We start from the raw sequence: 25,668 nt of genomic DNA on the forward strand, positions 1-25,668 counted from the left end.
GCTCCCTGCATGCAGCCTGCTTCTCTCTCTGCCTGTGTCTCTGCCTCTGTGTGTGTGTGTGTCTCTCATGAATAAATAAATAAAAATTTTTAAAAATGGGTAGGAAATATCAGAAAGGGAGACAGAACTTGCAAGACTCCTAACTCTGGGAAACGAACTAGGGGTGGTGAAAGGGGAGGAGGGCGGGGGATGGGGGTGACTTGGTGGTGGGCACTGAGGGAGGCACTTGACGGGATGAGCACTGGGTGTTATTCTGTATGTTGGCAAATTGAACACCAATAAAAATAAATTTATTATTAAAAAATAAAAAATGCACTTTAATATTAACAGTACTTAACTTCAGATTGAAATTACACACATTCTGTCCCCTGATTTTCTCTGCTCTTTTGGGATGTCTACAAACTAGAAAATCAGAAGAAATTAATGAAAACAGTTTTAAATGGAGCTAATTTGTATGACAATCTGTTAAAGTGTTTCTACACTTTGGTTCTGGTACATTAAACAAGGGACATATTTCAGAACTATATCCTTCTAATTAAGGCTCCAAAGACCACATCTAGTTAACTTTATCTCTAAAAACCCATATAACATATTTTTCCCCAAAATAACTTTTAAATTATTAAATACATTTACTAGAAATCAGATTTTAATTCTAATATCTGTATCTTAGGAGTAAAGTAAATGTTATGTTTCTATTATTTTGCTCAACTAGGAGAAATATTGCTAATGAATTAGCTACAAATTATAAATTTTGAATAAGGAATGTAGTTGTTGGAGTTAAAGAATACATTTTAAGTTTCAAATGATTGATGTGACCGTTTAGTTATATATAGAGAAAATCCATTTATGTAAATATTAATTTTGTGGTAAAATTTTTCCACTTTCAATGTTTTGTTTTGTTTTTTGTTTTTTTTTTTTATGAAAGAGGATTTTTTTTTTATAAGCCCCTAAAGTCAAGCTTTTTGCTATAACTCAAGTACACTGAGAAGGGTATAGTTCCAGCAGATGTTTACGTATTTGGAAATGAAATACAGAGATGTACATGAAGATTGATAAAGATGTGCATATATGGGCATATATTCAAGGCCAGCTAACTCTACAGATTTATGTATGATTAATTTAAGTTAAAAGAATTGTACCTTACAGATTTGTTTTTCTGATCATGATTTGCTTTGTCAGTAATTTTGTAAATGGCTATCCAGAGAGGACATCTGTTATTGGCTAGGCTGATGTATTAGGCCATTTTGATCATTCTTCATTTACCAAGCATTTGTTTGCCTCCGTTTGCTTGTGGCAGATTGAAGCAAACAGAAACAGGCTTTCAAATCATTATAAAGCCAAGTACTTTTGCAGCGAAATACGTGATGAACAGAACTTTAGGGAGCCAAGTAAGAAACAGATGCATCTAACAAAAGCTGGTCCTTCTTCCAAAATACAATCATCACTTCTTAATTATTGTTTCTTTTTTTCTTATGTCTTCTTTATGATTTCTCTATTCCTTTTTATGAAATGGAAGAACACAGTGGTTTGAGGGTAGAAAATATGTCAAAAATGAAACAAATTGTTGTATGAATGTTCACTGCAAGTAACTCAAATACATAAACTTTATGAATGAAAGAGTATTACGTTACATTAGGCCATGCACTTATGTTTTAAGGGAGATCATTAGGTTGTAAAAATAACTCATGAAAATGTTGATTTTGTTTTTCCTTCATCTTAGTAGGAAAGTCATGAAAATGCGCGATACGATGATAATACCCTCTTCTGCACACCAGGTGCTCCTTTTTTCTCTGAACTTGAATTAAAACCTCAGAATTCTTAGTTGAAGTTAGCAGATGAGACGGACCAGATCCATGCTTTGGACGTGAGCTCTTCAAGGGCAAGGCCTCCTTGCGTTCATCCATCTCCCTCTAGATAGAGTTGCATTCTCAAGAGCCAATACTTAGGCAGCGCTTCCTATATCCCAGACACTTCCATAAGAGTCCCCATTAATTGCCTCATGGACTCCTCTTGATAGTCATATGCCACTAGGGATGATAATTCCCATTTCACAGATGAAAACACAGACAAGGTTTGGTAAATGTGCCCAGGGCACACAGCTGTGAAGTGAGAGAATCGGAATTCTAGCGCAGCTCCAGCACCTGGGTGGCTAACCCAGCAAAGTGCAGCTTCTTTAGAATAACAATTGCTTCTTAAATGTCAGAAAGAGCTATAAATCTGTGCTTCTGAGTTGTGGAAGGAAGCACATGTGCCCAATAGATTTGCTCTTAAAAGCACCTGTTCCTGGGGCACCTGGATGGTTCATTTGGTTAAGCAACCAACTCTTGATTTTGGCTCAGATCATGATCTCAGGGTTGTGAGATTGAGCTCCTATAGGGATCCGTGCTGAGCATGGAAGCTGCTGGAGATTCTCCTTCTCCCTCTCCCTCCACGCTTCTCCCTTTCCCCTTCCCCACCTTGATCTCTCTCTGGTGCTCTCGCTCAAAAATAATAGAAAGGCACCTGTTCCTAATAGTCCTCACCCTTGTCCACCTCAACCCAACTTCCATCAAATGCCTTTCTCCCTATGACTATTCTCTGGAACCAACACCATACAATTATGCACTACATACTGTGAGTCCTAGTTTGTTAATTTTGACTGGTTATCTAACCCTTCAAAATATTTTCAGTTTAGAGGATAAATTAAATGTTATCCCAGAGGAATCAGTTACTAATAACAGGAAAGATTTGGGGAGGCCTGAGGTCCCTTTGTAGCACTGCCCCAAAATCCAGCCACCAAAAGGCCATTCATAATAAATGTGAGCTATTGCTCAAGGGAAGCATCAGAGACAAGGTACCAGGACCTCTAAGAAATTTAGGGGGTCTGAGCCATCTTTATATTTTAAGGAAATTCTGTAGGTTATAGGCCTATTTTTTATTTTAAGATGACAGAAACACAAGTGGTTACACATCTCTGCAGTGGCTTAGGCAAGTTTTCATTTTATTGTCTTCCTTTATATGTATTTTTAAACATTATTACATATAATCTCTTTTATTTTTTACAATCAAAAGAAAGAAAGTATTAAACTCACAAAAGTAATTGGAGTCTTAATCTTCCTACAACATGTTCCCAATGTTGCTGAGGGAAATGCACCGAACATGCTCTGTTCTCACTGAAGCACACCATTGTCCTGTTCTATTTAGTCTGTTTCTTTATACATATTTTATAAACATCTTTGGTATGAGACAAAACAGTAATAGTGTGAAGGTGGCCAAGCATGGAAATCGTGAGTAATTGAGAGATACGGTTTAATGGACTGCTGGATTGTTTATGACTTCAAGATAATCATTTGGAACTTAGGAGACAATTTCAGAGACAAAAATCCTTCCTTTTCTCACCAATTTTGTCATCTTGTTACCCAAATATAAAAACGAAAGTTTGAAATATTTTCTGTATATGAGCCATGTTGCATCTTTATCAGCAGTGGGTACACACATATTCGACAGGGATGAACGCTGTGCAAAGCCAATGAAACCACCCAACTCCATGTTCCCTGAGAATTTATAACATAGGGAAATGTCTATGAGGTGTTAAAAATAAAAGTGGATTCATACACTACTTGGATTCGGGTTATAGTATAGACAAAACATACACATGTCAAACTGAATTTGTAAATTTACATCCCTGAGTTGTATTTAAAAAAACAGACAAATACACACGTTTTATACATATATACACATATCTATGCATACACATACACACAAGATAAACAGAAAACTTTTGAATGTGTATTAAGTGCACAAATAGTGAATTTGAAATGTACCTTAAAATTAAACAATTCTATACAAATATTTGCTCCATCAGGAAATAGAGAGTTATCACAATTTCTGGCAATATTTTTATTAGACATCAAATATAGCCCTTTAAAAAAATTTTCCTCTTTCTGTGTTTGGAGCAACAGCAGACCAGGGAATTTTCAGAATCATTTAAAGATGCCTTCTACGGAAAATATTCTGCTTTACTGATGGTGTAGCCCAATCCCTTTAGTTTGAGTTGTTACAAAATTGATCATCACTGGCAACTATGAAGTAGCTAAACATGCCTATATTTTTATCTTCTCGATGGCCAAACTTGTGTGATAGTATAGATTAGTAGACATAAGAAAGGGAAATGCATTTCCCTTTTCAGTTGAGAAAACCTCGTTTGGGTAATGGTGTGATTTTCCATCTGAGGTGGTTATGCAGCCATTAGTCAAGGAGCCCTATAGGAAAGGACGAGATGTTAAGTTTTACCTCAAGATACATTTACAAGTCCTGTTTGGCAGCATTTGCTCTGAGAACAAGCTATGCTATATATTTCAGAGAAATTGAAACCATATGTTGACACCTAAAAAATCTTGAGAAATACCACTGGAGTTTGCAAGAAAACATATAAATATAATCAAATCGTTGTAGAATATGTCTACTTGGACTAACTATAATACTTTGCTTGTTTTTCAAGGAGCTGTATTAGTGATCTTAATGCTATTAACTGTAATACACTGTGACCTAATTTAAACTGACTGATTGAGTTAATATTAAACTCTTCATCTTATATTTCCAAATTGAAATGAAAAGATTTCATAGTACCTGCTTCAATTTTAGTAATAATTATGTTTCCTTGCTGATACTTGGCATCTAGAGCTTTCCTGTCGAAAGACCAGGGTCTTGGAACAAGACTTAGGCCCAAATGAAGCCTCAATAAGAAAACACAATTTGGGTCATATTTAGGCTGGCAACTATTTGATGAACTACCAGCAGACATTCCAATTTCTCCAGTACTCTGACCAGTCACTTCTGCCCACAAAAATTGAAAACAACCCTCAGAAGGCAATGACTTCAATCTTAATTTAAAGATGGACACTTGAGATGAGTTCCTGGTCGCAATTAAATCTTCATTTAAAGCCAGATACAGGACGGTTTTCCTGGAGCCCCAGAAATATACCTATTTGGAGTGAATGTGGTGATAAAATGTTGAGTGATCTTTGCCTTTCGAAGATTCTTCATTTGAATCAAGGCATTAGTGGTATCATTGCCATGATGTGATTTTGGAACTCTATCCACATGGAAAGCATAAAAGAAAAGCATGGTTATAATTTTTTTCTGCATCAAGTTGAGTTGGGAATTCTGAGACAGAGACCTCAGGAAGGGAAAATCCCATGTCATCATCTAGTTCTTGCTGTATCTCCCAGGGATTTCCACTTGCTGCTGTCACCTATGAGTCTCCTGATCTCTATTTGCTGTGACCAGCACAGCTGAGTGCTCTTGGTCAGCTGCTCCTCTCTGTACATCTTTTTGCTGCTCTTGTTGTTAGTTTAATGGACTATTTGATATTGAATATAAGGACATTTTGTGAATTCAGTTTTTCACTTGTTTCTGCCACACACTTCTTCTTTTCTTCAAATTTTACTTCATGAGCAACACATTTCTCCTTGCAGATCAGGTCCATCTTGCCAATTTTTTGGTTTTTAATTGTATAGGGCTTTCTTTATTTTATTAAAAAAAATTTTTTTTTTGCTCCTGGTTGGGGTAGAGTATTTATGTGGAACAAACAATGTAGTTCTAACTCAATTATTTGGAAAGGGAGAAGCCCCCACCCACCCCAACACAAACACATATCACCACCACCACCATACATGTGCACACATGTACTATGCCACACTGAACTTTGGACTAACAGTAACTACTTCTAGATATCGAGTCCCTATAGTATGTACCAAAGAATTTGCTGGGTTTCAAATATATCTTCTTTAAAACCTAATAAAAATCTATGAAGTTAATCCTTTCTTTATATATGGGGAAATGGAATCTTGGGAATTTAAATAACTTGCTCACATTCCCATAGTAAGAAGATCAGAAAGATAAATTTTTTTTAAAGACTTGATTTATTTATTTGAGAGAGAAAATTAGGGGGTGGGCAGAGAGAGAAGGAGAGTCTCAAGCAGGCCCTGCATGGAGCCTGACCTGGGCTTGATCTCATGACCCTGAGATCATGACCTGATCTGAAATTAAAGAGTCAGACACCTTACCGACTGAGCCAGCCAGGTGCCCCAGAAAGATAAATTTAAATTTAGGCTGATCTGACAATGAAGCCTGGACTTTGCATTTTGTATTGGCCACCTTTTATATCTCTTCATGATCCCAAATTGCCTTGAAACTACTGTAAACAAATAAAACCGACAAAAATGCAAAATCACTTGAGACATAAGGGTGTGTTAGTTCAGTTTATGTGTCAACCTGACTGGATCAGAGGAAGCTCAGGTATCTAAATAAAAATTATTTTTGGTTGTTCCTGTGAGGGTGCTACAAATGAGGTAGCCTTTGAGTCAGAGGACTCAGTAAAGGTAAATGCTCTCCCCATTGTGGGTGGGTGTTACCCAATCCAGTGAGGGCCTGAATAGTGTAAAAGGTAGAGGAAGGAAGAATTCATTCCTTTTTTCTTCCTGCCTGTCTTCTGGAGCAGGGACATCAGTCTTTTATACACAGACTAGGACTTACACGGTCTGCTTCTCAGGTTCTCAGGCCATTGGACTCAGACCAGAACCATACCGCTGGCTTTCCTGAATGTCCAGATTGCAGACTGCAGACAGCAAAACAGCAGACAACCAATTCCTTATCATAATAAATTTCATATATACATATCCTATTGGTTTAAGAAAGGAATAGACAAATACAGATTTTAAATGGCCTTATTGTTAGGTTTCTTTTTGAACATCTCAAATCAGTGGGCAGAATTATGAAAAATATTTTGAGTATATTTATGGATGGTTTTGGAGGGAGATGGTCTATATATAGCTTTTATTATATTCTCTAAGTGGTTCACGATAGTTATCTCTCTCTTTCCTAGTAAGGTCCTTTATTTACCAAATAGCAACATACTCACTTGTCTTATTTAAATTACTAATAATTGGGTCAGGGTTATGTTATTTCTAAGAGAATGTTCCCTGGAGTCATTTAGACATGCATTCAAAAATCAGGATCCTCTTTAACAAGTTGGACAACTTTGGGTAAGTGTTCAATATTCTGATGCTTATTTTTCTAATCTACAAGGTGGGAATAATAACAGCGCATGCCCCATAGAGTTGTAGTAGTTTTAAAATGATAAAACATAGGCAACCCTCACTACAGTGCCTGTCATAGCATAAATGAATTTAGCCTATCTTATTGAGTGTTACTCTAATTGCTATTTGTTAAGCAAAAGAACCAGGAATCATAGAAATAACCAAGGAACCATCCCAAACCTGTTGAACCTAAGTAATTCAATTTTGATGACAAAGAGTCAAAAAATAAAAGAAACAAAAACCAGGGATTGGCTTGGATAATCTAACAATAATAACTGAATGGGCTAGTCAGTAACAATTCAAAACTTTGAATCCTTGTGTTTCTATAAATATGTATATATTTCTATAAATTACATATAATTATAAATGGATACACATTTCTATAAGTGTATATGCATGTAGCTTCAGCTATGTATCATCTATCTATTATCTCTTTCTTTGAGCTAAACTGAGGAATCTCTTTACCACTTATTCATTGTTACTATGACTTACTTTTGGGTTGAAATCTCAAACTAAATTGCTGACTTTAAAAACATGAAGGAAAATTATAGAATTGAGTGTTGATACTGGAGCTTCATTTTTTGGCTCAAATAAAGAAATGAAGGAATGAGCGGTGTAAAAATGTACTCCCTTCTTGATGCTCAGTGCTTAGTGATCCCATACTGTTCCACCCCTCCCCACCTCAGCAGATAACCTGAGCTCATGGTGCTTTCCATTCCAATGTCATACACTAGCCCATTGCCCAACTTTCCTTAAGGAAGGTAAGTAATTTAGAGTCAGACACTGAGGTAGTAATTAATATGTTCTACGATCTGTAAGCTCTAGGCTCTGTTATCATATGATTGGTTTTCTGAGTGGCAGTATCCATACTTAATAAAATGAGCTACTGTGTAGCCCGTTTGAAGAAGCTCATAAAACAGTGGGTTTAATTTGTCTGGGAAAATAGAGACTAAAATATGGTGCAGGTCCCTGATGGAAAATGTGGCTCTGTTATGCAGTGTTCCCACCAAATATCTTGGAAAATGGGCAATGTTAACATTGCTCTCTGGAGTAGCGCCAGAAAGAAACAGTGGATGTTCTCTTGTAAAAACCCTGAAAGCAGCAAGCAACCCATAAACAGTATGCAGACTGAGTCTGAAAATGGACCATTTTATGTTCCCTAATGGAAGGATAGCTTATTTGTTCATGGATTTATAGCAACAATGTGATGTCATCAAGTGATTTATGGCTAGAAGCATAGCAAGTGTCAATATACAGTGGTGGGTGGAAACATCCTATTCTCACCAAGAAGCTGATCCCCACAAGAGGTTGTCTTTGCCTTAGGGTGGGGCCAATTTAGGAAAACCCAAGTTATTAGTGTTACTGGAAATGGAATGAGGGAGGTGAAGAATTACTGGAGTCATCCATCTTAGGAAAAAATTTTGGAAATATAAATTAGTTTATTTAGAACATGAAAATGATGATTGCAAATCAGATCATCTCTCTAATTCTTAACTCAGCCAGTGACTAGTATTGGAACTTCCACAGGAAGGTGGGAAAGTTAATTACAAAATCCAGCTACATATGTAGTGAGTATTTATTTTTAATAAGAAAAAGATACAGTATGATATGATAATCAAGATTCATGTCATTATTTTATTTTAAAATTTATGTACAATAAAATTTACTCTTTTAGTATGTAGTTCTACAAAAATTTTAAAATCATGTAATTGCCATGGAAAACAGTAAATATGCCTCCATGATATAAAAAAATTCCCTGATGCTACTCTTATGTAGTCAGTCCTTCTCTACTCAACCCCTTGCAACTACTAATATCTTCTCTGTTTAGTTTTGCTTTTTATAGAAAAACTTTTAAATGCAATCAGTAATATTCAGCTTTTTAAGACTACATAATATATGCATTTGAGATTCATCCATGCCATTCCACTTGAGAAGTTCATTCTTTTTCATTACTGAGTAATATTCCATTGTGTGGATGTTCCTCAGCTTGTTGATTCATTCATGTGTTGAAAGACATTCAGGTTGTTCCCAGTTTTTGGTGATTCTGAGTAAAGCTATTAAAACCATCCATATATAGGTTTTTGAATGACCATAAATTTTCATTTCTTTTGATTAAATACTTAGAAGCAAGATTACTGAATCCGATGGTAAGTGTATGTTTAAGTTTATTAGAAGTTGCCAAAATGTTTTGCCATATAATTTTGCACCCGCACCAGCAATGCATAAGAATTCCAATTACTCTCTGTCCTCATTGCACTTGGCAACGTCAGGTGTTTGTGTTTGTTTTTGTTTCTTACCATTGTAATAGTTATGTAGTCATAGCTCTTGGTGGTTTAATTTGAACTAATCCTTGAGATTTTCTATGTAGATGGTATTAACTGTGAAAAGAGAGTTTCATTTCTTCCTTTTAAAATTTGTATTCCTTTTATTTCTTTTTCGTGTGTTATTTCATTGGCCAGGATTTCCAGTATAGTGATGAATAGGAGTAGGAAGCAAGTGCATCCTTATCTTGTACCCAATTTTAGGGAGAAAGCATCCAGGTTTTCACAACTGAGTGTAATAATAGCTTAAGCTCTTTCTCCCTGTGGATGCCCTTTTTCATGTTCAGGAAATCTTTTCCTATCCCTAGATTGCTGAGAGTTTTTATTATAAATGAATCTGTTAAGCCTTATCAAATGCTTTTTCACATCCATTAAGGTAATTACCTTTTTTTTTTTTTTTTTGGTTTTACTTTTATTCTGCTGATATGATAGATGACACTGATTGATTTTTGAATGTTGAACTGGCTTTGTATTCCTAAGATAAATTTTATTTGATAGAATTATACATTTTACATATACTGAATTCAATCGGTGGTGTTTTATTGAGATTATTTCATCTATGTTCATGAGTATATTGATTTATGGTCTTTCTGCCTTTTAATGTTTTTATCTGGTTTTGCTATCAAGGTAATGTTGGCATCATAAAATATGTTGTAGAGTGTTCCCTCCTTTCTCATCTACTGAAAGATACTGCACAGTGTTTGTGTTATTTCTTAATATTTGGGAGAATTTGCTAGTGAAATCAATGGGGCCTAAAGTTTTCTTTATTGGATGATTTTAGCTATGGATTCAATTTATTTAATAGCTATAGTATTTTTTTAGGCTGATGTGAAAGAGGCAGCTGGGTAGTTTCTAAACAACAAATTTATTTTCCTTAATTCTGACTTTAGCTAGTAAGTCCAAGGTCAAGGTGTCGGCATGATGATGATCTGGTGAGAACCTCCTTCCTAGTTCACAACTGGAGCCTTCTTACTGTTTTATAAAATTTATTAATTTTTTTAAATTCAGCCTTTCTTTTTACTGATTTTTCTGTTATTTTTCTGTTTTAAAATGTGAAAAAAAAAAAAAACCACCATCTCTTCTTCATTATTTCCTTCCTTCTGCTTCTTTGGTTTTACTTTGCTCTTCTCTTTTCTATTTCTTAAGATGGTAACTTAGCTTTTTTATTTAAATTTTTTTTCCTAATGTAAATAAAGAAAAATATTCACGTATCCTCATTATAAAATTCTATTATCTCAGTAATTTTGTAAACTATTTAGCTTCTAGCCCATAAAGTGAGAGGCTGTGTTTAAATGATGCCTTATTTTTTTACTTATTTGACAGAGAGAGATGAGAGAGAGAGAGAGAGAGAGAGAGAGAGAAAACAAACAGGGGGAGGTAGAGGGAGAGCAAGCTCCACAGAGCACCCAGTGGGAAGCCTGACGTGGGGCTTGATTCTAGGACGTTGAGACCATGACCTGAGCTGAAGGCAGAGGCCTAAACAACTGAGCCACCCAGGTGCCCCTAGATGATGCCTTACTTAACAGATAGTTAGGAATGAGAGAATGAATGGAAAAGCCAAATTCGGGGAACTAGGAGGGGATACCAAACCAAAAAATAAAAAAAAAAAAGAGGAATCACATATGCCAGGGTTACAGCAGCATCATGGCTATCTGGAATCCTATGGCCCACTACCAGGTAGAAAATATGGATTTGAAACCACTGAGCAAAAGTTGATTCTGAGACTCCTGTACAACCCAAATGACTGTGAGGAATGTAACCCCTATGAAATGGAAACAGGCAAAAGTTAATCCACTAGCACACGTTGGGACAGGAAATTTGCTGTCTGTCTGGACTGGTAAGGGAAAAATTCTCCCATGAGAAATTAAAATTATACCTGTTAATAAAATAGTTTATTTTAAAAATATAGTCTATTAATAAAAAATAAATATTATCAATATCATATATCATTAGGGAATCGTAAATTAAAATAAAAATGAGATACCACTACTACATACCTATTAGAATAGCTAAAATCTAAAAAACTAACAGCATCCAATGCTGCAGATAATGCAGAGCAACAGCAATGCCCATTCTCTCTGGAGAGAATGAAAATAGTGAGGACACTTTGGAAGACAGTTTGGTGGCATCTTGTAAAACCAAACATATTCACTCTGTGATGCAGCATCACACTCCTTGGTATTTACCGAAATGAGTTGAAAACTCATGTCCACACAAAAGGCTGCATACAAATATTTATTTGTAATTGTCCTAAACTGGAAGCAACCCAGTAGGTGAATGGATAAACAAACTGGCATAGCTAGCTATACAGCAGAGCATTCATTATCAAAACAAAAACAAAAACAAAAAAACAAAACAAAAAAACGATTGAGCTACAGAAACACATGGAGGAAGCTTAAATGCATATTGCTAAGTGAAAGAAGCCACTTTGGGTAGGCTACATAATAGAGGATTCCAAATACATGACAATTTGGAAAGGGCAAAATGATGGAAACAGTGAGAAGATCAGTGGTTGCAAGGGATTCCGGGGAAGGGAGGAAAGGAATGAATAAGTGAAGCACAGGTAAACCCATTCTGTATGAAAATGTAATGGCGCATACCTATCATTATGCATCTGTCAAAATCCATAGAACTCTACAAAACAAAGAGTGAAACTTGATGCAGACTATGGATTATAGTAAATGACACTGTACCAATATTGGTTCATTAACTGTAATAAAACTGTTACACTGGTGCAAAATTTTAAAAATAAAACTGTATAATAAGGCTGGAGGTGTGTTATATATGGGACTCTACATACAATCTACTCAATTATTCTATGAATCTAAAACTGAACTAAAAGTCTATTAATTATTTTTAAACTTAAGAGTAGGCAATTAAGAATAAAATGAGCACATTCAAAAGAATTAAGGGAGTAAAATGGGCTTACATAGATAAAAGTTAAGAAAAGAATAAAAGAGAGGCAAAAAAAAAGTATGGTAAATAGAGAATGCACAATATGATGGTTTAAAGATCTGCAAGTATATCAGCAAGTACATTACCTGCCAACAAAATACAGTCTTCTGTGAAAGAACTAATTTTAAAACTGGAAAAATAAAATGACCTAGTGCTTTGAGAGATTTTTTAAAAAATATCCTGTTATTGGAAGATAGAAAATAAAGATATGGAGAAAAATATAACTGGAAATAGCAAGCAAATGAAAGCTGATACATCATTATCAATATTGGAAAGTAGATTTTTGGGTAAAAGGAGAGTCATGACTTAATGATGAAGGAGCCATTTACTAGGAACACAAAACAAAATTAAATCTATATGTATCTAACAATACAGGCCCAAATATATAAAGCAATCATTGATAACAGGTCAAAGAGAAATTTAATTTGCAATAATGCATGCCTTTCTGTAAGAGTAATTCAATAAATCAGGCAAATGTAGATGATAGGGTCATTAGTGGCTCAGTCAGTTAAGCGTCTGCATTGCCTCAGCTCATGATCTTGGGATGCTGGGATGGAGCCCACATTGGGCTCTCTGCTCAATGGCATGTGGGCTTCTCCTTCTCTCTCTGCTTCTCCCCGGTCCCCTCCCCCTACCACCTGCTCATGTGCTCTCTCACTCAAATCTCTCTCTCTCAAATAAATAAATAAAATCTTAAAATAAAAAGTAGATGATAGAGTTCAACATTATAAATGATTGGTTTGGTTGCCTGTACTACACTTGATCTCAGCCAAAAGGCCGAGAAGTGATTGCTTTAATTGCTTATAGAAAGAACAGAATGCATTTATAAAATACAAATTCTTCTCAAGAACACATGGAACGTTGATACAAATTGACTATATACTATGTTGTAAATATCTGCATGTCAGTTTCCGTTAGATCAACTTTTTAATAAAAAAGTCCATACAATAGAAAGAGATTGATAGATTTAAAAATAGATTTTAGAAACTACAAGACATGTTTTTAAGCAATTCATAGTTCAAATATGAAATTATATTAATTACATTATATAAAGTTTAAGAAATTAACAAGTATTGGTTAAGTTATTGGTGAGAAATTCTCCCACCACTGATTGGGATGTAAACTGTCAGAGCACTTTGTGTAATGAATAGGCAATATATAAAAAAGATGAAGGTACACATACCCTCTAAGCCAACAAAACCACATTTAAGTTCATACATAGATAAAGTGTCATTCATGTGTAAAAGAACACACATAAAGATAGTTCTGAAGCATTGTTTCTAATAGCAAAAAATACAAAACAATGAAATGTAGTTTATTAATTAATGGATACATAAATAATCATGTACTTATAAAATGGAAAAGCATCAATTGTCAATATTAATGAATTCCCTTGATCAAGTTTACTTTTTTAGATCTTACAAGCCAAGCTATCAGTTGAGGGTATTATATAGGTACTTATGTAGTTCCAGAAAAAATTTCCATGTGGGTGGTTTTTTTTTTTTTTTTTTAATTCAAAATATAGTAGTAAAAATTAGGTACTACTTTATTTTATTTTGTAATACAAGTCTACTAATGAGAAAAATAGGACTCCCTTTATGGGGTAAAATTTCATCTAATTGAGGTTCAAAGTTAATGTTTCATATCATCAAATTGATTGCAAATGTTCATTTGAAAAAAAAAAAAACTTTTTCAGTTTGAAGGCTGCACAAAAACAGGTGGTGGATCAGATTTTGGCCCCTGGGCCATTGTTTGCCAACCTCTGAACTGGATCAATGTATCAGCATAACAGTGAGTGTAAACACATCTTGGTACCACTTATGCAAGCTATTTTTTTAAAAAACCAGAACACTGTTATTATTTATGGACATATATAAGTAGTCTAAGTACAAAAAAGCATGAACAGGAGGGTATATACCAATGGTAGGACAGGGTCGGAATGCAATATTTCAGGTTAAACTAATGAATCCAACATTTCAATACTTAGAATGCCTTTCTGGGCTCCAGATGTACACTCCAAAAACTGCCTGCTGGATAGACCAACTGGGGTTGGCCACAGGAATTTGGAATTGGATGTATCCAAAAATAAATGAATCATTTCCCTCTCCCCCACCTCTTCCAGGGCTTCCTGACAAATTATTCTCTTACTGACCCTTTAGGGTTTATCTCAATAAATACCACCACCATCTCTCAGGCTTCTTCAATCTGTCCTTTCCTCCCCAAATGTTACTATTATTTCTCAAATTCAGGTCCTTATCATCATCCTCTCTCTGTGTGTCTCTTTCCATCTCTTTCTCTCCTCTCTTGCTATTACAGTAAAAGCCTCATAACTTTTCTCCACGAGAGAAAGTTTTTTGAAACTTAGATGGAATGGACCCTTTTGTTCCATTTCTTCAAATTCTCTGATGCCTCACCATTCTGGATAAGAAAAAAATTAAAGTCTTTAACAGGTCTTTAGACTCTCTGAATTGATTTTCTTAACTTTTCAATGTTAACATCTTAACCTTTAAATCTTCTAATGCTTAACTTTAACCATTCCACCGCCCCACCTACCGCATACACACAACTTTCCACAATTATGGTCTCTAAACTCCTATGATGACACTGAGAGCTCGGATGCAATGGGAAGTTAATCAAGGAATAAGGAATGTGTTTTGTTTTGTAGAACCAGCAGTTCAAGCCAAGGAGAAGCCCAACTGGGTGTCTCACCTGGGAGCCCCTTATGTGAGCCAGTTTGAGCCAGATGGGAGCTGAGGGTCTACTCTGAAGCCCCCTTGAGCTGACCCAAAGTTACTTTTAGGTGATTATAATACTAAGAGCCCCTCCTACGGGTGGGGTTTTCTGCCATTTTTTTTAACATACCATGTATGCACAACATGTTGACATGCTAAGTACGTGCAATCGAACCAACAAGTGCATCTGCAAGCTCCCTGCTCCCACCTCCTGAAGCACTCCCGATGCCCTGAATAAAAGTTTCCTGTACTAACCCAATGAGGAGATGGTGTTTTGAAAGCTCTTTGTCTCCTTACTTGCAACAAGTGATAAAAAGTTACTTGCTTTCAATACTTCCATGTGTTGCCTTCAATTTGATGCACCCCAAGGGGTAAACCCTTTGAGTTTGGTTATAAAACCCCTACCAATATTAATTACATTTTAGAATTATTCCCTAATACATTTTTATTTATTTCAAATACAAGCATCTTTGTACATTTATTGACAAAGACAATATTAAATACATTCAAAATCAGTTTTTAAGATGTAAGAGAATATAAATCTTTTAGTATTAACAGCATACATAAACATCTTTTGTGGTTCTCACTAATATACTAATACTAGCTATACTACAGATAATGTATTTAATAAGAGCAAGGCAATGGTGTCTACGGCCACTTTTGACCCCTTCTTTGTTTTTGTGGATAAATGCTCTGCTTCATTCTTGCTAATAAGAAGGGGATTGATTCAGTGCTTCTGTGGAAGGGCAGCTTCTTCAATTTCCATCCTCTTCTCTCCTAAATCAAGACATAGTTCCAACAATTGTTTCTGTTCTTTCTTTCTTTTAAAAAATATTTATTTATTTTAGAGTAAGAAAGTGAGAGAACACGTGCCCATGCATGTGAGAGCTCGTGGGGAGGGGCATCCTTTTGTAAAAGACATTTACATTTCTAAGGGAAGTCCCATTTGTAAGAATGTCTCTCTCTGTACCTGGAAGAGAAGAATGACTAAATCTCTAGAAACTTATCAATGGAGAAGACAAAGAATTAAGTTTACAAACATCTTTAATATTGTTCACCATGCTTTTCCTGATAACCTCCTATATTCCATCCTCCTCCCAACCACCCCCCTCTTACCTTTTGTCTTTAGCTGGAGATGATATTGAAGATAGTGGCTTAGACCACTTTTTGGAAATTACTCAGTTTTTCTGGGTATCTTCCTCGTATATACAAGAGATTTACATGCTATTAAACTTCTGTTGGTTTTTCTCTTGTTAGTCCATCTTTTATTACAAAAGGTCTTAGCCAAAAACCTAGAAGGGTAAAAGGAGACTTACTTTTCCTCTTCTACATCTCACTTTATAGCAAATTTCTTCCAAATGTTTCCTATGACTCCTCTTTCACCTAGAGCACTGCCCCACTGACATAGCTCTTTCCAAGGTCACCAATGACCTTCACAGATGTAAATCCATCCACTAATTCTTCATCTCGTGATATGTGGCCATCCAACAGACTCTGACAAGGGTGGCCATTCCCTCCTCCTTGACATACTATCTTCACTTGACCCTTGGGAAGCACTCTTTTCCTTCCAAGCTTACCTTCTGACCCTATGTTTACTTTGCTATTTCATTCTGTTCTCTCAAGACTTCTAAATGGCAGAGTATACCATCCATCACCCAGTCAGACGTAGTATGCATGTAGTTGATCTCATGCACATTCATGGCTTTCTATCCAACTGCTGATGACTTACAAATTTCCATCTCAAGCCTGATCCTCTCAACTGCACTCCAGATAGTTCTAGAAACACTGACTTGATACCCCTACCTCTATGTCTGTTAAGCATCTCAGATTTAGAAGGTCCCAGCCCAACTCCATGTTTCTCTCCTTCATGGCTTCTCCCGCATTTGTCACCATAGTTGTAAAGGACAACTGTAACTCTCCCTTTGTTCAGGCTTAAAGCCATGGAGACAACCAGTCTTCTTTTTTATTTCACAAATCATACCCTATTCATCAATAAATCTTTTTGACTCTACCTTCAAAACATCCTATTTCTGAAATCTGAGCAAGCCACTGACCATCACTGCTGCCACTCTGGTCCTTGCCATCATCACCCTCCCAACATTGTAATATTGAAGTACCCTTCTAGAGATTGTCCCAATTGTCCCCACAGAGTCTGTTGGTCACACAATACTTAGAGTCTTCTACTGTCACAAGGTAAATCGAACTATGCCTCTCTTTTGCTCAAAATACTCCTTGCAGATCCTTGAACGTATCAAGAACATTCCATGCCCTGCCTTTTGTTTGGGATGCTCTTCCTCATAGTATTTGCATGGGTAGCTCCTTCATTTCCTTCATGTTTCTGCTTCTTGGGCCTCTACTGACAGTATATCCTTCTCCACCCACAACATTCCTCACTCCCCTTACTCTGCAAATCATCACCATCTAACCAATGTAAGCACTTGTATGTATAGATTTTTTTTAAGCTATCTATTTGTTTACCGTTTATCTACCACCACGAGAATATAACCTCTCTTGATTGAGGGACTAACTTATTTTGTTGACTGTTATGTTCTCAGAACCTAGAATGACAGACCAGTTGATAGAAAGAGTCTGGCAGATTAAAAAGTGAATGAAGAGTAAATGAATACATGACTGAATAGATTGGTTCTGATTAGCTTCTTATTGTTTTTGACTTGTAGTTTGTCTGTGATGGCTGATTTTATGTGTCAACTTGCTTGAACTGTGGTGTCCAGATGTTCAGTCAAACACCATTCTAGATGTTACCGTGAAGGTTCTTTTTTTCCTTTTTTTTTTTTTTTTTTGATGTGGTTACTGTTTAAATCAGTCGACTTTGAGTAATGCAAATTACCCTCCATAATGTGGGTAGACATCATCCAATCGGTTGAAGATGTTAAGACAAAAGCCTGAGGTAACCCAAGGAAAAGGAAGAAAGAATACTGCCTCTAGGTTTCCCTTAAGCTCTATGGTTGCAGCATCAACTTTTTTAGGGCTCTCCACCCTACGGATTTCAGACTTGCTAGCCTCCACAGTCATGAGAGCCAATTCCTTAAAACCTCTTTTTTTCTCTTTTTTTTATTTATTTATTTTAGAGAGAGCATACACAAGCATGAGAGGGGAGAGGAGTGGAAGGAGACGTGGACTCCCTGCTGAGCAGAACTCTGGGATCATGACCTAGGCCAAGGACAGACACTTAACCAACTGAACCACCCAAGCATCCCAAAACCTCTTTCTTTGTGTCTACACACATATGTATGTATACACACACATATACACACACTCATACACACACATCCTATTGGTTTTATTTCTCTGGAAAACACTGATTAATACAATGCCTGATGGAAACCTTTTTCTCAGAGTAAAAGCAGACACAGCTCTATGATTTTTCTTTTGTTGATTCCTACTTTCATTAGCAAACATAATTGTATTAAGGTGATAGCAATTGGTCTTAAGTTGTATGTTCTAGTCACTGTTCTAAGATATTTATATCTATTAACTCATTTAATGCCTTCTATAGTCAGTGAAGAATATGCCATTATCCGAGTTTGAATAAGGAAACAGATGCTCAGAGATGTGAACTGTTCAAGTGTTCAAGTTAATGGGTGGCAAAAGTAGAGGAGGGATTCACAGAAAGACTTCTTTGTAGAAACCATCTAGGCCATGTATCCATTTCAGGAGTGTTGGATTAGTTAAAAGCAGACATTATAGTCTGTCCATCTACTTAAATATTATTTAAATTGCATATTTTCACAGTGCCTTGCTATTATAGGAAAGAAAGAGCATCTGCTACATGCTCATGCCAATCCATACATTGTAAGTGACACATGACATGGGAGACACTCATATACAGCTGTATATTAAATATTAGCAAACATTTGTAGATAAAAGGTAGGCAGGAATACAAGTTCTGTTTTGCTCCTGTTCTCAGTGAATTGTGCTGCTCAGCACTGTGCCCCACTTGGAAGATTCCTGCTGTGACCTTGGGGTTCTCTGTCTTCTTAATGGTGCACAGGGGTTTGAAAGAGCAAAATGTGAAAATTAAAATTCTGCACATGAGGATTCAGTTTCACAGACCAATTCTAAACAGTTAACAAAACATGCAACAGTTTCATGGCATAGAGAAACACTCATGTGGCTTTTTCCTGAATAAATAGTTGCCACAGAGTTCCTGAATACCTACCCCCGACCCTAGCAGGCACAGTCTACTAGGGAAGGAAGATTTCTAGATGTTGCAACACTTACTTATTTTTTTTCCATACTCCTCTTCCAAAAATACCTAATTTTGCAATCAGAATTAGATTTGAGACTGGGAATGTGTTACTTTCTTCTAAAGCTTTTTAGTTTATTGTGAGTCAATAATTGTCACACTGGTTTTTTTTGTTGTTGTTGTTGTTGTTGTTGTTTTTACTATGTACTTCATCCCCCATAATAAAATAAAATAGTAAAATGAAATGAAATAAAACAAAAAGTAAAATAAAACAAAAATGAGATTGTCTTGGGAACATTTAAATAAACTTTTCAAAATTTTAAGTAAATATTAATAATTTTTTTAAATTACTTTGCAGATCATTTTAAAGACTACTCCCAAATACAAATGATAAATATACAAATCTATAACATATATATACCAGCATAGCTTTTGGTAGTTTTACCATTGTATTAGTGACAGTTTTGATATTTTTGATATTTAAATGCTTAACCTAAACTAACTAGACACTAATAACTCCCCCCACCCCAAGCATTATGTATAAATACATTAATGGCTCTTAAAACTTAAAATAGTAATAGAAATGTATTGTCTTCTTCACAGAGCCAAATACTCAAAGAAAATATGGACAAGAGGACAACAGCCAAATATATTGCCAATGCTAAAACATTAAAATTAAAGCAGTCATATTTTTCTTTCTTACAACCACAACTCTGTTTGACACCTATTACCGTGACCATTTTTTAAAACTGCGTGACTGGACTGGGCTCACATTTCTCACACCTTTATCTACTTCGTGGCAGGTGTGAAGGAAAGAGTAGAAGACAAGTGTGTGGCTAAAACCAAACTCAATTTTGACTGTCAATTTTGAGAAGGGAAAACAGTGTAAAAATGAAGCTGATTCATTAAATTGAAACCACCTTTTCCCTTCCAATTAAAAGCATCTCCTACCTTCACCCTCTTTCAAGAGTTACCTGCTATATTGCATGGATATAGAATGCAGTTCCTCAGAGTAACACAACTGCCCTGGTCCACTTGTGAGTTTTTAAAAATAAATACAGTATAGTACTATAAATGTATTTTCTCTTCCTTATGATTTTTTTTTAAAGAGAGGGAGAGGATGGGAGGGGCAGAAGGAGAGGGAGAGAGAGAATCTTAAGCAGGCTCCACACTCAGCACAGAGTCATGATCTGAGCCAAAAGGCTCGATCTCACAACCCTAAGATGTGCCAAAATCAAGAGTTGGATGCTTAACTGACTGAGCCACCCAGGTGCCCATTCCTTATGATTTTCTAAATATCACCCTCTAGCTTACTTCATGTAAGAATACAGTATGTCATGCATATAACATACAAAATATATGTTAATCGATTGTTTATGTTATTAGTAAGGCTTCCAGTCAACAGTAGGCAATTAGTAGTTAAGTTCTGGAGGACTCAAAAATTATACATGGGTTTTCTTTTTCTTTTTTTTTAATGCACGGATTTTCAACTGTGCAGGGTGGGGAGAGGGTGTCAACATCTCTAACCCCTGCTTAGTTTAAGGGTCAATTGTATTCTCACTTTGTTTTCAGATTTCACAGAATCAGTGAAAGTACATATAAAAGCATGACCCATATGAAATTGTGTGTTTAAGTGGCATAAAGAGATAAACCTTTTCTTTCTTCAGCAATTCTATATATTATATTTAAGTTACAAAGACACTAAATGCTGAAAAAAATTCCTAAAAGCCAATATTACATAAATAACAACCATAAAATACATTTTTAAAATGTCTGGGTTTAATATAAGATATATATTACTGGAAGCTTACAATGTGGGATTTCTCACCTCTTGAAATTTGCTCTAAAATTTACTGATTTCCTTACGAGCCAGGTCTTAAAATGATTTAATGACTTCTTTTATGTCCAAGAATCACATACATCATTCTTGAGTTATCACAAATCAGTGCATTTCTATTATAAAGAGGCTTTAGGACACATCATATTTGAGGTAGAAAGCGTCCCTAAATGATACCAAAAGGACAGGAGCAAAATTAACCAGTCATATGTGGTTTAAATGGTAAACCAGTCAAATAAATATATGAATATTTTTAAACTTTAATATACTCACAAACATTTGAAATTACTAAGTTATTTAAAAGTTTGGTATGTTGACACAATCAATGCCTTAAATAATTGCATACCCATTATGCATTTCAATTATTTTCCCGCCAGTACCAAAAGAAGGTACATATGCATGCCTCATTCTATCTTCATGGAAATGCAGGGCTCATGAACAAGCTCTGGAAGATCTGAAGGATGAGGATAGTGAAAGAAAGGATTAAAATCAGACTCATGGGGAATTAATAGGGCCATGATTTTCTGGACAGGAGAAAGAGACAGTTATTTAAAGGTTTATTCAAAGAGGAAAAATAAACTATTTTGTTGTTATTTACAACTTTAAAAATAAATAATATACCTATATCATCACTATGTTAATGCTAAGCTTATTACTAGGACAAATTGTGTGTATATTTATCTGTGTGTGTGTGCATGTGTATAAAGAAATTAGTCTTTCATCTCTCAAGCATATAATATGCCTTGAAATCATGGATATGGACTAATTTATCACTGAAACTTTTCCTTCTCCCCTTGGTCCAGAGAAGGTGTGACGTGGAAGTTTCTGGAAAATTTCTTTTGACAGAAGCCTGAGTATAACATATTCAAATTCAGTGCTGGGGTGGCAATGTGGATCGAAATGCCCCTCACGGTATAGTTCTGGTGTTGGAATTAAGAGAGTCAACACTCTCACTCAGAACCAAGAATAAGTGAAAATTACATAAAATTGCCATGTTCTATATTGTAAGGTAGTGTAAAAGCATCTGAAACCTTGTAAAACTCTTACATTTTCCCCCCAATGCAGCAGGAGTTTACTTGTGGAAATAGACCTTGGATATGTTCTAATACATTTTGAAAACTGCAAATCTGTGTGAATAATAGAAACCACAGCATGCCTGATCCAGGTGCTACAGAAATGCTAGTGCTTAGTCGTCCTATCAGGGAAAACAATAGCTTGGCCTTTTAATTATTTTATAACTTTTACTTTGATTTCTTGAGAAATAGGTGATATGGAAGGCAGCTAGCGAATGACTCAGTTGTCCCTTAATTCAGCTGGGCCAAGGGAAATGCCAAAGATGACATGACGAAAAGTAGCCGTTCGGTAGTTCCCAAAGTGCATTTTGCTTTCCATCAGTTGGCTGATACCAAGTGAGTGATAATAAGACGTCTTTAGAGGAACATAAATGTCAGTTCTGCACCTGCTTGTAACCTGAGGAAATGGATGAAAAGGTAGCACACACATCCACACAATTTAAACTTGGTAAAGGAGCTTTGGACGGACTCCCTTGGTTTGTGGTTTCAGGATTCAGGGTACCCGACCACTGAATGTTTCTTTGTGGGTGTTCAGGCAAGCAGAGGCTTATCTGTAGACTCACATCCCCACCCTGTGGCTCTGCTGGACCCATGATGCTGGGTTAGAAATAGTCTCTTACCAGTGAATTGAGCCCTATTTCAACACATGTCCCTTAGAGCAGCATGTTCGATTGCTACCAGGAAAGGGGCTTTCTTACTGAACTTAAATTCTGTAATGAAAAATCCTATTTCTTTTGAAACCTAGTAATTCACCTAAATTATTCTTGAAGCCATCCTGGATATGTAAAAATAAGTAGTCCTACCCTAAGAAGCAAAGCCTCACTAATGTGTGCATTCAACCGTAAGAATTTGTCCAAATGAGAAATAATTCAGATTTAATTTTGTAATATTAACTTTTGCCTTTTCACTGAAGGGAACTGTTGACGTGATAAAGATAGAAAGTGCAGCAAGTACCAAAGATACAGTAAAATAAGGGAGTGAAAGGAGAAAAATATGATTCATAGAATATGATTTTAAACCTCAAACTCAAGTTTAGTTATTAATTTCAAATCTACCCTTAATATCATTCATTTATTCCAAACAGTGATAGCTGAACCTGTGACTAATGTTTTAATCAGAGTTCAAATTAATAATATTTTAGATTGATGTTTCCTATTTCTTTTCATTTTGAGGGGGGTCTTTTTAGAGGCTAACAAATTGCAGTGTGATTAAATTTTCAGAGCTCACTGATATAATGCATCCCTGTAAGTGTCATTTCGTTAGTCTAGTGAACCCATTTGTATTCCTTCATTGTTTATCATAGGACCTAGGAATGAATGCCTCCTCTGTTATCCTGACTTAGATATGGAAGGAAAGAGCTTTACAGTATATTTTCTGATGAAGACTTATACCCCTAAAATGATGTCCTATTCCACAAACCTCCTACAGCTCCCCACCACCAGTCACTAAGATCCTTGTCTGATGACAATCAGAACAAGGTGAAATTAGTGAAAACTGATACAGAGAGGAAGTTGATATGTTCAACAAGTATTGGGCATTAAGGAGGGCTTGTGATGTGATGAGCGCTGGGTGTTAAATGCAACTGATAAGGTATTGAACACTACACCTGAAACTAATGATGTACTATATGTTGGCTAATTGAGTTTAAACAAAAAATTAAAAAATAAAATAAAATCAGTTTTTGTAAGTAGAAAAAAAAATCTGTTATACCCTGCACCATGGTAGCCACCTTCTTTTATTTTTCAAATTGTATTTCAAATTCTTATGAATATAAGCAAAATATAAGTCCTCAACAAGCACCAAAACATATAGTATTTGAATTCTGATCCCTTTATTTTCCTTCTCCTTTTTTCTGTTACCTCTTGGCCATTTCACAGCTCATTAGCACTATTGACTGAGCCTTAACCAGAGGGGAGGGCAAGAGAAGGAAACTCAACCAGGCTATTTCTGCTCCTTCTATTGTAGCCTTAGGAGGAAAAAGTGGACAGTAGGTTGCTGTACCAAAGTGACAAGAAGGTTTCAGAGCCTATAAAGAAAGAGGTAGCCTATCTTTAGATTCCTTCCTACAAATATGTCTTCCAGATTAGGGGTTCCTGGGTGGCTGAGTTGGTTAGGCATCTGACTTTTAAATGTCATGATCTCAGGGTCCTGGGGTGAGCCCATGTCTGGCTCCTGGCTCAGTGAGGAGTCTGCTTCTTCCTCTTCCTCTCCCTCTGCCCCTCTACCTGGCTTGTGCTCTTTCTCTTACTTTCTCTCTCTCTCTAATAAATAAATAAAATCTTTTTTTTAAAGAAATAAGTCATACTCAAATAAGCACATGCACACATGTGATTTTCATTTTGAGATAAATAGGAAGCTTTGTTTGTTTATCAATTATGAATGATCCGTCGAAGATGCAATCTAGCGTTTATTGAATGCCTATGTGGAATTCCCATATATGTAATCAAATTTGCATAAATCCCTCCATTGCCCTAATCCTCACTACTACTCTATGATAAGGGAAATGCCACTGTACTCCAGAGTTTTCTTTCTCACTTGCAAGGCATCCTTGAGACTTCTTTCTCTTCCATGTCCCTTCCCCATTGTATTGAGTCAATAATCAAGATTTACTGGTTTTTACTTTCTAAATATCTACCTTCTAAATATCTGTCACAGGTGTTTACTTCTTCCCTGACCCTAGGCTAAAACTACAACCTGCCTTCTCAATAGAACTCTTAACTTTGTTCCACCATGTGAACTTTGAAATCTTGAGATTGAGAACATGTTTGGTTTTGCCCCTCAGGATCTAGTATAGGATCTGGTATTTAATAGGGGAAAGAAAGTGGCAGTAGCTACTGCTAATAAATTAAAAAATATATAAGTAGGGAAAATAATTATATTTTTAACACTTTAATTTCTTTCTTTATTATAACAACACACACACAACAACCCCACTGACACTTATTTTTCTATACACAGACTATGTGGAATGTCACTTAGGGACCACAGTGGATAGATCCTGAGACCACTGGTTCCAGATATTACCAAAAAGCATTACCTCCAACCTAATAAAAAAAAAAAAGTCCCATCCATCTGATGAGCTTTGCACAAAACTACTAAACTGGCCTAAAATAAACTGAAACAGGAACCTTCATTTCCAGCAATAGGTCTCTATACTGTGTAGTGGATGATTAACACCTACGGTTTGGGATTAGCCAACTGTGGGATCTAATGGCACTTCCACCACATAGAGTGTACAATCTTAAACAAGTCATTTCAGCTCTCTGAGATTTGGTTATACTTTTGTAATGTTAGAATAAAGATACTTAACTTCCAAGAATTTTGTGGGTTGAAGACAATATTTATATAAAGTGCCGAGCACAGTGCCTACCATAGAAGAGATGCCCAATAAATTTTAGTTTGAATTTTCAAATAACAATGTCTTTAAGCTATAAAATAATTGGTGCTGGTCTTCCTGGTGAAAG

At 35.9% G+C, this 25,668-nt stretch overlaps 1 long non-coding RNA gene and 1 pseudogene across 1 annotated transcript in view; one reads left to right on the forward strand and one right to left on the reverse strand.

Moving 5' to 3' along the window:
- The window catches only part of LOC111097339, a 569,600-nt gene extending 551,366 nt beyond the window's left edge, over positions 1-18,234 (forward strand). Inside the window, exon 7 of the long non-coding RNA XR_005364248.1 lies at positions 18,177-18,234. This is a non-coding gene — a long non-coding RNA (uncharacterized LOC111097339). The remainder of the gene's footprint in view (positions 1-18,176) is intronic.
- LOC119873512 lies at positions 13,017-13,144 on the reverse strand (annotated as a pseudogene).
- Positions 18,235-25,668: the final 7,434 nt, after the last annotated feature.

Source organism: Canis lupus, chromosome 9, assembly GCF_011100685.1.
Source record: "Canis lupus familiaris isolate Mischka breed German Shepherd chromosome 9, alternate assembly UU_Cfam_GSD_1.0, whole genome shotgun sequence".
Taxonomy (NCBI): Eukaryota; Metazoa; Chordata; class Mammalia; order Carnivora; family Canidae; genus Canis; species Canis lupus.